This window comes from Taudactylus pleione, unplaced genomic scaffold (genome assembly GCF_031769625.1).
Source record: "Taudactylus pleione unplaced genomic scaffold, aTauple2 ptg000331l, whole genome shotgun sequence".
In the NCBI taxonomy this organism is placed as follows: domain Eukaryota; kingdom Metazoa; phylum Chordata; class Amphibia; order Anura; family Myobatrachidae; genus Taudactylus; species Taudactylus pleione.
Window position 1 is genome coordinate 4,042,521 of NW_028284732.1, and position 14,117 is coordinate 4,056,637.

The 14,117-nt window shown below is 45.8% G+C and overlaps 1 long non-coding RNA gene across 1 annotated transcript; it reads left to right on the forward strand.

Moving 5' to 3' along the window:
- The first annotated feature begins 5,982 nt into the window (after window positions 1-5,982).
- Window positions 5,983-13,421, forward strand: LOC148509151 (uncharacterized). Its single transcript, XR_015869488.1, has 2 exons — window positions 5,983-6,103; window positions 12,890-13,421. It is a non-coding gene; the product is annotated as an uncharacterized LOC148509151 (long non-coding RNA).
- Window positions 13,422-14,117: the final 696 nt, after the last annotated feature.

Here is a 14,117-nt window from a genome sequence, read left to right on the forward strand (position 1 = left end):
ACTGTCAAACGACCACCCGTACACTTGCTGCAGAGGCCACCGGGGAGCAGGCCTGGCGACGAGGATGCAAAGTGGACACTTGTACCTGGCCCCGAGATTCCGATGGGCCCCGGACCATCAGGAATTTCGGGAGCCCAGTTCACGTGTCCCCCTTGCCTTTGCCACCTGCTGTGTAAGCAGGGCTAGAGCTGCTAGAATAGATCCTCCCGAGTCCTGGCAGTGAAAGGGAGGGTGGGCCGGCACAGCGTGCGTGAGGACATGACTTCGCGCCGCTGAATCAGACATGGGCCCACAAGGTCTGCCGTCCGCCAGGGAAGACTGAGGAACACAGGCAGCACAGCAGGTAAGTGTTGGCTGGGGCCGGGCTAGGGGCTAGATAGTTACGGGGTGAGTGGTGGGGAGCTGCAGATGAAGGGGGTGGCAGACACAGGGACTGGGGAAGAGGTGTGTGTGACAGACAGGGGCTGGGGAAGAGGGGGAGAGTGTGACAGACACAGGAGCTGGGGAAGAGAGAGAGTGTGCCATACACAGGGGCTGGGGAAGAGGGGGAGAGTGTGACAGACACAGGAGCTGGGGAAGAGAGAGAGTGTGACAGACACAGGGGCTGGGGAAGAGGGGGGTGTGACAGGCACAGTGGCTGGGGAAGAGGGGGAGAGTGTGACAGACACAGGAGCTGGGGAAGAGAGAGAGAGTGTGACAGACACAGGGTCTGGGGAAGAGGGGGAGAGTGTGACAGACACAGGGTCTGGGGAAGAGGGGGAGAGTGTGACAGACACAGGGACTGGGGAAGAGGGGGAGAGTGTGACAGACACAGGGGCTTGGGAAGAGGGGGGTGTGACAGGCACAGTGGCTGGGGAAGAGGGGGAGAGTGTGACAGACACAGGGTCTGGGGAAGAGGAGTGTGTGTGACAGACACAGGGTCTGGGGAAGAGTGTGACAGACACAGGGTCTGGGGAAGAGGGGTGTGTGTGACAGACACAGGGGCTGGGGAAGAAGGGTGTGTGACAGGCTAGAATAAGGGCCAGGAGAGGGTATAGGGGACCCAAAAAATATGAGTGTACCAAGCCCCAAGATTTCTGTTGCCAGGGAGCAGTGGCAGACCTAGACTTTACTATTAGAGGGGAGGAGTCAGTATTAATTCTTACACCGCCCCCCTATTCTTTACTCCTCCCACTTACATTTCTACCCCTCCCAGGAAATAGATCATAATAAATAAAAATTGTTCTAACTTTTACAACGCAAACTCCAGTCTTTGTTTGCCATTGTTCACAAAGCAGTCAATCACTTTGTCAATGTCTACTGAAATTTCCCAATGAGAGTGTAAAAGAGTTAAACTACAAAGAGCAAAAGAGTTTGATCCACAAAGCAGGCTCCCTCCAGCCCCACATGTGCACCAGATCCCCTTCCCCCAACAAAAATATGCTCCACAAAGCAGGCTCCCTCCAGCCCCACATGTGCACCAGACCCCCTTCACCCCAATAATAATATGCTCCACAGAGCAGGTTCCCCCCAGCCCCACATGTGTACCAGACCCCCCATTAATAATTTTCTCCCCAAAGCAGGCTCCCTAACCCCACATGTGCACCAGACCCCCTTCACCCCAATAATAATATGCTCCACAGAGCAGGCACCTGCCCAGCCCCGCATGTGCACCAGAACCCCTCCCCCCATTAATAATATGCTCCACAGAGCAGGCTCCCCCCAGTCCCACATATGAACCAGACTCCCCCCCTCCAATAATAATTTACTTCACAAAGCAGGCTCCTCAGTCCCACATGTGCACCATACCCCCTTTCCCCCTCCCTGTACCCCTAATGATATTCTCCACAATGGTCACAGCAAAAACAAAAGTGTCTAGCAGGAGACAACGAATCCAACTCTGCATTTATTCAACTACCGCCAGCGCACACAGCCTAGTCTGCTCCGCTGCTTGAGCCTCAAGATGGCACCTGCCTCAATGGATCCTTAGCTTTCTGACTGTCCTCACACTGCACATGTCATAAATCTCTGACCTTGCACATGCAGAAAGGAGGGCAGCCCCAGCCGCGGAAGTAGAAACTACTACTAATTCAGTGGCGCTCAGCCTGCCCGCCACCCAGAGAGTCTGTCAGATGATGCATTAGGTACATCACTTATTAGTGTCAATAAGTGGGCGGTGCTTTTAGGAATCGGGCTATTCATACGGGGGGCGATTGCCCTTATTTTCTCCCCCCTGGATCCGCCAGTGCCAGGGAGAGGAGTGTGTCGCGACCCGCGGCCAGCAGGACCCTTGGCCAGATGGCAGTGATGGTTGTTCAGTGTGTATGAACAACCATCATCTACAGATATATCTATTAAGTGTGTAACCAGATTAATAAACAACTGACCTTCACATGACATTACAGAAATCTCTTTGTGACTGTGATACACTATAGAAATCATTATTTCTTTCTGCACTTCTTATTTAACAATTCTGTGTTGGCTTTGCTTGTGAAATTTGCACATTTATCATAGTCAATGATAGTGAGCCAATTTACAAAACTTTTTAGATGCTGATTAATCAGTGGGTAAGAACCTATTGCTGGGAAAAATAGTTGTTTTTGCCATTGAAAGGTTTACAACCAGTGATAAAAATGCAGGTTGGGTATGATATCCTGGCTGCCGGGATGTCGCTGTTCAGAGCCGGATTTAGACCTCATGGGGCCCTAGGCAAAATACCAGTTTGGGGCCCCCTCCCTCAAATAATCGATAGCACTATACCTTAGCGCGTGTGCAGTGCAATACGCAGTCTACCGATAATCGCTCAGCCCATAATTATTAATTATTCAATTTAAATCGGATTGCACAACATAAAAACAACATAAATTATGTTGTTTTATGCTGTGCAATCTGATTTAAAATGGAATAGTTATTAATTATTGGCTGAGCGATTACGGAGTAATTTCAGAATAAGGCCGGCTACGCACTTGCACGATATCTGCCCGATTTGGCCAAATCGGAACGACAAATCAGAAATATCATGCAGTGTGTTTGCCTGATTTGCGCGCTAACGCGGTCGCATGCGATAGTGTCATTGGCTGTGCTGCACAGCTAATCACACGATATCACATACGGCACCATACATATTAATGAAGGACGGAACAAGTGATCGTTCCGTCGTTCATTAAATCGTGTAGTGTGTACCGGCAATCATGCGATGCCCAGTGTGAAGGCAAATCGCCCTGAACATCAGCATAATTGCTGGTAGCTCAGTTGTGTACCCACCCCAATACAGTACCCTACCTGACTGGCTGCTGTCATTCCCAGAGATACGGGACCTTTTGAAGCTCTGCCTGTCCCTCTGGCCTCTGCGTGTTGCTGGTGGGCGGTAGGGAGGGAGGGCAGCGCACACAGGGGGACAGTGAGGGAGGGCAGCGCACACGGGGGGACAGTGAGGGAGGGCAGCGCACACAGGGGGACAGGGAGGGAGGGCAGCGCACACGGGGGGACAGGGAGGGAAGACAGCGCACACGGGGAGACAGGGAGGGAGGACAGCGCACACGGGGGGACAGGGAGGAAGGACAGCGCACACGGGGGGACAGGGAGGAAGGACAGCGCACACGGGGGGACAGGGAGGGAAGACAGCGCACACGGGGGGACAGGGAGGGAGGTCAGCGCACATGGGGGGACAGGGAGGGAGGACAGCGCCCACAGGGGGACAGGGAGGGAGAGCAGCGCACACGGGGGGACAGGGAGGGAGGACAGCACACACGGGGGGACAGGGAGGGCAGTGCACACAGGGGGACAGGGAGGGAAGACAGCGCACACGGGAGGGAGGGCAGCGCACACTGGGGGACAGGGAGGAAGGACAGCGCACACAGGGAGGGAGGACAGCACACACAGGGGGACAGGGAGGGAGGACAGCAAACAAGGGGGGACAGGGAGGGAGGACAGCGGACACGGGGGGACAGGGAGGGAGGGCAGCGCACACGGGGGGACAGTGAGGGAGGATAGCACACAGGGGGATAGGGAGGGATATACATATATATAACTCACCTTTTTTCCTCCTGCTGTGGCTGCTTCCAGTCAGTCTCTCCCGGCCCCTCTCCATCCTTTGGCTCCTCCTTGTAGTCCTGGCTGAAGTCTCTGTGCTGCACCAGGCTGACCCCTCTCCTGCTTCTCCACACACAGCTGCCCCCAGAGCTGTGGCCTCTGTGGTTCTTCTGCTCGACTGTCCTGCCCCTGCTCAGCTGTCCCAGCCCGGCCTGCAGGCATTGCATCCCATGTGGTAACACTAGACAGTCCAGACACGCTTCCTTAGGCCCCGCCCCCTCGGGCATAATGCCGCGATTTGGGGGCTGAGCTTGTTGTATCGGCTCTGCCCATATTGTGCCAGTACAGTCGGGAATGGTCTGGACTCCGGAGCTAGCTGAAGCTGGGCCGCCTGGGCGGTGGACCAGGTGACCCTCCTCCTCCCCCTGCTATGCACTGTCACCGAGACACCCTGAAAAGTAGGCGGGACCGTGTGACGTAATAACGTCACACGGTACTTGCGCTGTGCTCCCCTGGGTGCATTCTGACAGGTATGATTTCTTGGGCCAAAGGGGCCTGTCCACGGGCCCCTTGGATCCCGCCGGGCCCTAGGCGAGCGCCTAGTTTGCCTGGTGGGAAATCCGGCCCTGCCGCTGTTTAGAATCCCGGCAAGAAACTACTACTAATTCAGCGGTGCTCAGCCGGGATCCCGACTACATCCCATAAATGTTATGATTGGCGATATTCTCAATTTGCATAGGAAAGCCAATTTTACCAGTAGTGCAGTGGTGCCTGATTTATTATCGCTATCTCATCTGTATGCCACCCAACCAATTACACTGCCAATGAAATGATGAGCAAACCCCTTTTGCCAGAAAACACATTAATACATTCATCACTACAATGAAGATCGAACCATCAAATGGATCCATGAAAAATCCTAATACGGCATCTTTTTCCATAATTTAAACATTTTGGGGTTTTTATCTTATTCATTTTTTATTTATTTTATTTGAAGAGATGAGATTTCATCCCAGATCTTCTTGTGTATATAAAAAAAAACACTGGACAGTGATGCCACTAGTTAAACAAAACACTGATATTTCTTTCATCTCTTCTATCTTTGTTTGTATCGAGTTTTTGCCAAGAACTATAAAAGAAAATGGAAAAATAACAAGGTTACTCGGGTTCACTGGAATGTTTTTGCTTTTTTTAATGTCATATGTTACCACCCAACCATAGGGCCGTCCATATAAATGCTGGGCTCCCTGACAAATTTTGTTCCTGGGCTCCCCTCTCCTTCAGAGATGAGTTTGAAAAACAACCTAATTGTACATTGATATTTACTGAAAAATGTTGTAATTAAATTATTAATAGATTTTTTTGCAGCTCCCCTATTATCATTGCAACTTGTGTGAAAGCCTCGTGTCCTCTCCCTCCCTCCCTCCAATTTTCAAAATAAATTCAGCATTTATATATGTAGGGTGAAGTGACTGACAGGCACCAAGCACTGACCATACTAGGATAAGGCAAGCTATTTAGCCCTCTACGCAACCATACCTCTAAACATGCTATAAAGTAGAATAATGGTCCCTGGTGCATTTCATTTAGCACAAATCTATTTATCCTATTATTCTTTTGATTTAAAAGAAAATATTTTCTTTATTTAGCGCATGTCCATTTAGTGCTGGGAGGAGGCTGGGGGCACCCAGGAGCTGTCGGAGAGCTGGGCTCGCCCCTAGCCAGGGCCGGACTGGCCATCGGGAAGGGCCGATGGTTAAGTGGGCTGGCCGTCCGTTTGGATGCTAGTGTACAAAATGTCTTTCCCAAAATGGCCACCGCCAGAGAGAAGACATTTTCACATTAAGAAAAGTAATGCTACTAGAGGTCCTCCTAGTCCTCTAGTGTCCACTAGCCATGTTCTGCCAGCAGACACTAGAGGACCAACGGGACCTCTAGTAACAGCTACTGTCTGACACGCCCCCCTGCCTGCCTGCTGTGTGTGAAGGGAAGTGCTGAAGAGGAGCAGCTGCGCAGGAGGAGACCTAATGCGACAGCTGCATCTCCTGGACCCTGAAGAGGAGAGGAGAGGGGGCACTACAAACACTATCAGGTAAGTGAGTGCACCTTATTTACTTATATGTATAATCACTGTATCTCCCCCTCAGTGTCCCAGCCCTTACACTCTTTGTATCTGCCCCTCAGTGTCCCTTCTCTCACCCTCCCTGTAAACCCCCCTCAGTGTCTCAGCCATCGTCCTCTCTGTAACTTCCAATCAGTGTCCTTTCCCTCACTCTCTCTGTAACCCCCCTCCCTGTAACCCCTCCTCAGTGTCACAGCCCCCACCCTCCCTGTATCTCCCCCTCAGTGTCCTTTCCCTTACCCTCCCTGTAACCCCCCTTCAGTGTCCCAGCCCCCCTCCCTGTAACCCCCCTCAGTGTCACAGCCCCCACTCTCCCTGTAACCCCCCTCAGTGTCACAGCCCCCACCCTCCCTGTAACCCCCCTCAGTGTCACAGCCCCCACCCTTCCTGTAACCCCCCCTCAGTGTCACAGCCCCCACACCCTCCCTGTAGCCCCCCTCAGTGTCACAGCCCCCACCCTCCCTGTATCTCCCCCTCAGTGTCACAGCCCCCACACCCTCCCTGTAACCCCCCTCAGTGTCACAGCCCCCACACCCTCCCTGTATCTCCCCCTCAGTGTCCTTTCCCTTACCCTCCCTGTAACCCCCCTCAGTGTCCCAGCCCCCCTCCCTGTAACCCCCCTCAGTGTCACAGCCCCCACTCTCCCTGTAACCCCCCTCAGTGTCACAGCCCCCACCCTCCCTGTATCTCCCCCTCAGTGTCACAGCCCCCACACCCTCCCTGTAACCCCCCTCAGTGTCACAGCCCCCACACCCTCCCTGTATCTCCCCCTCAGTGTCACAGCCCTTACCCAACTGTAACTCCCTTCAGTGTCCCCGTCCTCACTATCCCTTTAACCCCCAGTGTCCCCATCCTCACCCCCTCAGTGTCCCTGCCTTCACCCCCACTGTAACTCCCTTCAATGTCCCCGTCATCACCCTCCCTTTTTCCCCCAGTGTCCCAGCCCCCGCCTTCCTTTAAACCCCGATCAGTGTCCCACCTCCCATCCTCCCTGTAACCCCCAATCAGTGTCCCAGCCCTCACCCTCCCTGTATCTCCCCCTCAGTGTCCCTATCCTCCCTGTAACTCACCTCAGTGTCCCCGTCCTCCCTGTAACTCACCTCAGTGTCCCGGGGGTCCTCACCCTCCCTTTAACCCCCAATCAGCAGTGATCGCAAATACGCGCTATAGCGCGTATTTTACACTAAATTGAGGACTGGGGACTCGCTATTACAAAGTGTGTGGGTCCCTGGGGACACGGTCTTCTGCAGCCAATCCTGAGGCTTCTGTATCCATGCCGGGGCCCGCGGCCAATCCTTTGACGCCTCTGAGGTCTCCTGGGTTCTGCTAAGAGACCTATAAGATTTTGGGGAGGAGCCAGCCTCCCGTTGGTGCCTTCACTTCTGGAATGAGCCTGCGGTACCCAGTGGATTGAAGAAGGTGGCTCCAGTGGCAATAAGAGAGCGGCGTATACAGCTTCGAGGAGCCAGGCCCAGTGACAGGGGGTACAAAGGATACCTCCGTCCCAGGCCCCGAGGTTCAAGGGCACAATACGGGACTACAGTGCTTTCGGCCAGGGTAACCCTCCGAGTGACACCTCCCTCTGCTGCCCTTGTCGCCTTGTGATCTCCTCTCCATGATCTCAGACTGGGAAATAGGGCAGCCCCATGCGGCACACGTTCAGCCGCCGACATCACACAGTTACAAGCAGCATGTGGTCTGTCACTTGAGCTGCTGCAGAGCAAAGAGTAGCTGGGAACCAAGGCTGTCTAACCGCTATCACTGCTGACCGGGCTCAACCCCTAGCTCTACCTCAACTGGTGTCTGCCCCAAACTGCTGAAAAGTCAAATTCACATGGAGAAGTCCACATTGTCTTACTCCAAGTTTGATGTATTTATCTGCAGTGACCACACCAGTGTTCTCTTTTATTTCCAGATCTGATCCAACAAATGAATCTCCGCAAGATTTTTACTCAAAAGAGAAGAAAATATATATATGGTGCAGAACATTCCAAACATGCAAAAGGTATTTATTCATAAAAAAATCTCATCTGTAAAAATGATGACATAAAAAGAAATAACGCAGTAACACTTGTAGCACTTAGTGTACAGATAATCGTGCGGAACCGTATCGTGAATGGAGCGAAGAAGTGCACTAAGATATGGTAGGGAGGGAGATTTTGGTACTCCCACATTTGAGCGCACTTCTTCACTCCTTATACAGAAGCTATCACTGTATGGTTCCACACAATTATCTGTACTCTGGGTGCTACAAGTGTCACTGCATTATTTGTTTTATGTATGTCATCATTTTTACATACAGTATATGAGATTTATTTTTCTGAATAAATACCTTTACATGTTTGGAACACTCTGCAGCATATATATATTTTTTATTTTCTTTTGGGTAAAAATCTTGCGGTGATTCATGTGTTGGATTTTAGCCCCACAAAAAAAGAGAACAATGGTGTGGGTACTGCACATCAAACTAAGAAAGAAAAAGTGGACTTATCCATGTGAATGAGACCTTTTGAATGATACGATCCCTAAGGGAAGTTTTCTTTTATATTCTGGGTGGGACTACCAGAAGCACCAAAGAACGTTTTCTCCCTTTTATTGTTATCATTGTGTATTTCTGGTGGCAGGGAACCAAGTGAGAATGTATAGGCTGCATATCTGGGGGCGCCTCTACAAATTGCACTCCATTTTACTACTGTATATATGTATTCCAAACTGCTAGCTGCCTTTACCTACCGCCTCCCTACCGCCAGCACAGTAATGCTTACCTTACCTTACCCCCCTCTCTAGCACTGCCTGCACCCTCCTTTACCCCAACTGATCCCTGTCTCAACCACCAGCACTACTACAGAACTGTTTTTATAAGCAGTGTATGTGCAAGCAATGTGGAGTGGTCTGTTGTGATGTGGGGAGGCATATGGGTGCTCAAAAGCATAAATTGCAATGGGTCCCAGAAACGATGAAGTAGGACCCCATTTTTATCCAGTGAGGGGTCCCTGGGACCCACATTTTGTTTTGCTCAGCGCGATCACTGATTCAGTGTCCCAGCCCTCACCCTCCCTGTAACCCCCAATCAGTGTCCCTTCCCTCACCCTCCCTGTAACCCCCAATCAGTGTCCCAGCCCCCACTCCCTGTAACTCCCCCTCAGTGTGCTTTCCCACACCCTCCCTGTAACCCCAAATCAGTGTCCCTATCCTCACCCTCCTTTTACCTTCCTATAAGGGCACCACTGTCGGTTGTAATGAGACATTTAGGGATAACAGGAGGGAAATGTTACCAGATATTTTTTGTAAAAGATCGGAAGACACAAATTTTTGTGATGAAGATCTTACATCTGTTTTGTATAAACTAGAAAATGCTGTTTTAAGAGAAAATAGAATGTGGTGGGAAATCATAACCCTTGAGAGATATGAGGCAGATGGATTAATACCTAAAGGTTTAAAAATCCACAAAATACCGTCATTTAATACCAATAATGAGAATTTTATGAAGGAATGGGATTTAATCCTAAAACAATGTTCACTTAAATTAATTGAATTGATTTTAAAAGAACGTCAAAATAACTTTAAAGAGTTGAATGAAGAAATACAAAATCTTCAGACCCTAATTGAGCCATTTAAGGATCTTGAAGATTTTAAGGAAGCAGAAACTGAAATAGTTAGGAAATTGAACAAAGAAACCAGAGAATTAAAAGAAAGAAAGGAAAGGAAGTATTTTAGAGATATTAATGATAGAGAAGGAACTAGTATTAAATTCAATCTAGTCCCCAAGGCACCACGCCATAATAGGGATAATGGTGTGTTTAATCAGCAGAAAAATTATGATACAAAAAGAATTTTAAGAACGAGTTTTAAAAATAATTTTAATAGAAAAAGAGATTTAGAATGGACAAGAGTGGAAAAAGAAAGGACTGGCCCTAATATAATTTCAGAAAATTGGAGAGAATCTGATCATTATCATAGATATTATAATCCCAGGTATGATAATAGATGGAGAAATGTAAATAGAAATAAAAATAGAGGATGGAGATCAGAATACAGTCCAAATAAGGATTTTGAGATACCATTAAGGAATAGATTTGATATATTAGAGAGTGACAAAGGAGAACAATCGCCTTTTTTAGAATGGGGTTGCAAAAGAAGATTAAACAGGTAAAAAAGAAGAAAGAAAATAAAATAAATAATAATAAAAAAACAAAACGTGGTGTGAGAGGGGGAACTAAAGTATGTGTGAAAAAACAAGTGAAAAAACAAATGAAGAATAATAACTCTTTAGAATCTGAACGAGTTAAAGACATGACAAAAATATTTAACTTAAGTAAAAGAACTCTTACTAAAGAAGAAGAGATGATATTAAAAAAGGGTTTGAAGTTTGCACCCACGTGTCAAATCGACCCTTTTGAATTTTATATTGATTTGAATAAATTTATCCGTAAACTTACAGTAAAAAAGTACTTCTTGAATAAAGAAAATAATGAGGGAGATACGGATAATGTAGGATTATCATCTGGTCCCACCTTTAAACCAAAATCTAAATTTTTTCCTACACATCTTAAAGGAAGTTTTTTAGAATGTTTTAGTAAAATTGTAAATAATGAAGTAGATCAAGTACTAAAAAAGAGAGGAAGGAAAAAATGTAACCTTGCTAAAAAAGAATTCATAGCTTTAAAAGCACTTAGGGAAGATAATGAATTGATAATCAAGCCTGCTGATAAGGGTGGAGGGGTGGTCCTTATGGATAAAGAAAACTATATGACAGAAATTTTAAAGCAATTAGACAGTGGAGAAACATAAAAAACTAAAAAGTGATCCCACAGTTAGGATTATGAAAAGTCTTGAGGAACTTATTAATGAAGTTTTATTAAAAGGTACAATAACTAAATGTGAGTATGAATTTATTAATATAAAAAATCCGAATGTACCAACGATTTATGTTTTGCCAAAAATCCATAATGATCCCCTCCACCCACCTGGTAGACCAATAATTGCAGGAGTTAATAGTATTACTTCCAACCTCTCAGCTTTTATTGATTTTTATCTTCAACCCTTAGTAAAAGAAACAAAAGCCTTTTTAAAAGATACTGGTGATGTTTTAAATTTATTAGAAGGTGTAGAATGGAAGGATGATTTTATTCTAGTCAGTGGTGATGTTTCTACCTTATACACCATTATTGATACTGAATTGGGCCTAAGAGCCGTATCATATTTTTTAGATAAATCGGATCTTTCTGCTGATATAAAGGATTTTATTTTAAAAGGCATTAAATTTATTTTAAATAATAATTATTTTTATTTCAATGGATCCTATTTTATACAAAACATAGGTACAGCTATGGGGACCAGGTTCGCCCCCAGTTATGCTAATCTTTACATGGCCTATTGGGAAGATCTTATAATATGGTGTGGTGATAGACTGGGGGCGAATCTGGTCATATGGAAACGCTTCATTGATGACGTTTTATTTATATGGAAGGGTTCGAGGGATGATCTTTTATTATTTTGTGAATCCCTTAATCTTAACGATTTTAATATAAAATTTACCTTTTCCATTAGTCAGACAGATATTACATTTTTAGATCTATGCCTTTATATTAAAGATGGGATTTTAAATACTAAAACCTATAGGAAAACTACGGACTCGAACAGTTATATTGATGTTAATAGTTTGCATCATAAAAACTGGTTAGATGGTGTCCCATATGGACAGTTTTTACGTGTAAAACGTAATTGTACAGATGCTGCTATATGTGATGAACAATTAACTGAGATGGGAAATAGGTTTTTAGATAAAGGTTACAAAAAAGAACATATCAAAAAGGTTCATGAAGATGTACAAAGAATTGAGAGAGGGACCCTATTAGTGAAGAAAAATAAGGAGAAACAGGGTACTAATCATCAATGGTCCTTTATTAGTAGTTTTAATTCCCAATATAAGACAATAGAGTCCATTTTTAGAAAACATTGGGGTATTTTAAAAGAAGACCCTACTATAGGTAAATTGCTCCCTGTAAAACCTACTTTTATCTATAGAAGGGCACCAAACCTCAGGGATAAACTTGTACACAGTGCAATCGATGAACCTAAGAGAACGAGTGAACGTAGTCATGGCTTTCACAGATGTGGTCTTTGTGTGATATGTCGTAATACGGAAGGGCAAAGTAAAATTAAGGAATTCCAAGCGAATGGTGAAACCTTCCAAATTAGAGACTTTATCACTTGTAATACAAAAAACGTAATATATGCTCTGAAATGCCAATGCAATCTAGTCTACATTGGCAAAACAAGCAGGAACTTAAAAACACGTCTGGCTGAACATGTATATAACATTAAAAAAGGACTAGAAACTCATACCGTATCTATGCACTTTAAAAATGTTCATAAGCAAAATCCCGGCTCTATAAAAATGTTTTGGGGCATCCAGGCTATCATGCCAACATGGAAAAGCAAAGACCTTGAAATTAGACTATCTAAGGCTGAGATGAAATGGATATATAGATTAAAAACTTTGACTCCTAATGGCTTAAATGGAGACTTTGAAATGAAATGGTTTTTATAGGATTTTTAATGTATTTATGTATTTATATACTTCCTCTATTTCGGTTTCTATGTTATTATATGTTATTTTATATTATTAATATTATGTATTTATACATATTTTTTCTCTTCTTATCTCCCCTTTGTTGGCTATATATGGATTTTCATGTGAACTCTACATTTTAACTTGTTTGTTTGAAATGGATCCTTTCTTATTTGATGGAGTAAATAACTTTTTAAATGATGCACTTCCGGTCCGGGGTTCAGTTGGAACGCATGGTGAAACGCACTAGATACTTCCGTTTCCGGTTTCCAGTCCTAAAGGTCGACGCGGAACACATGACTTCCGGTTCCGGCGGTTCCTGAGTGCGTATTTCCGGGTGCGGCGGCCTCCGATTATGTCACTTCCGGCGGCCTCCGTTGATGTCATTTCCGCTCGCGGCATGTGCCGCGAATGGCGCCAACACAGATGGGAGGATCATCTAATTAGAACCAGTATATATATGGCTATTTGTTCATTGTGTCACCAGGCTTCTGATGAAGGACTATAGGTCCGAAAAGCTAATCTGCTACCTTGTGGAGGAAACAAGTTTCCGGGACTTTTTGACCTCTTACCTGGCACCATCGGGACGGTAACATTTGTTGGATGAGATATAGCTATTCTTTCACCGATTAATACCACTGTGTGGTGATATGCTCATTTAATTTTTTTTTAAATGTGAGTTTGAAATCCTAATAAAATTTGTGTATTTCTTTATGTGACAATATCACACTATGTATTTTTGTTTATTTTGAGTGACTGAAGATTATACCCTTGGACAAGTGGATTCCATCCCTACATATGCTTGAGACAGTATAATTGTATATGGAAAAGACTATCCTATTAAAGGAACGGAAAATAACTGGAAAATTATTGATGTAAGGAATTTTTGTGTTTTACCTTATTTATATGGTGAAGCGCCATATTTTGAGGGGATATTTGTACTATTAGTAATGAGACAAAGGGGCACTACGGTGTGGCATAATTTGGATTGGGAGTACTATTGTGTGGTCACGCCCCTTCCCAGCGAGCAAACACCTGTTTTTTTTTTTTTCAGTGCTCGCCTTTGGTGCGCACCCTCCGTGCTTCTATTATGGGGAGCGGCACCAATGCTCTTTATCTACACAGGTCACCAAAATGAGTAGTAACAGCTCTGCATTGGTGTACACAGATGTGTCCTTCTCAGCACCCCTCCCTAAAAAAATGTACAGTGATCACTATCTAATCCTCTACAACTGCTATACTAGTGCTTGGTCAATTGGGAAAATGTCTTCCCTTTTCTTTGGGTCTGATTTACACCAATGTGGTGCCAGCTTTACCTAACCGAACCAACCAAATGCCATGGGCTAAATGTAATGGGGTGAGAGTTTAAAATTTTTGAGTTTTCTCTCACATTATCTAAACTCAGCCGAT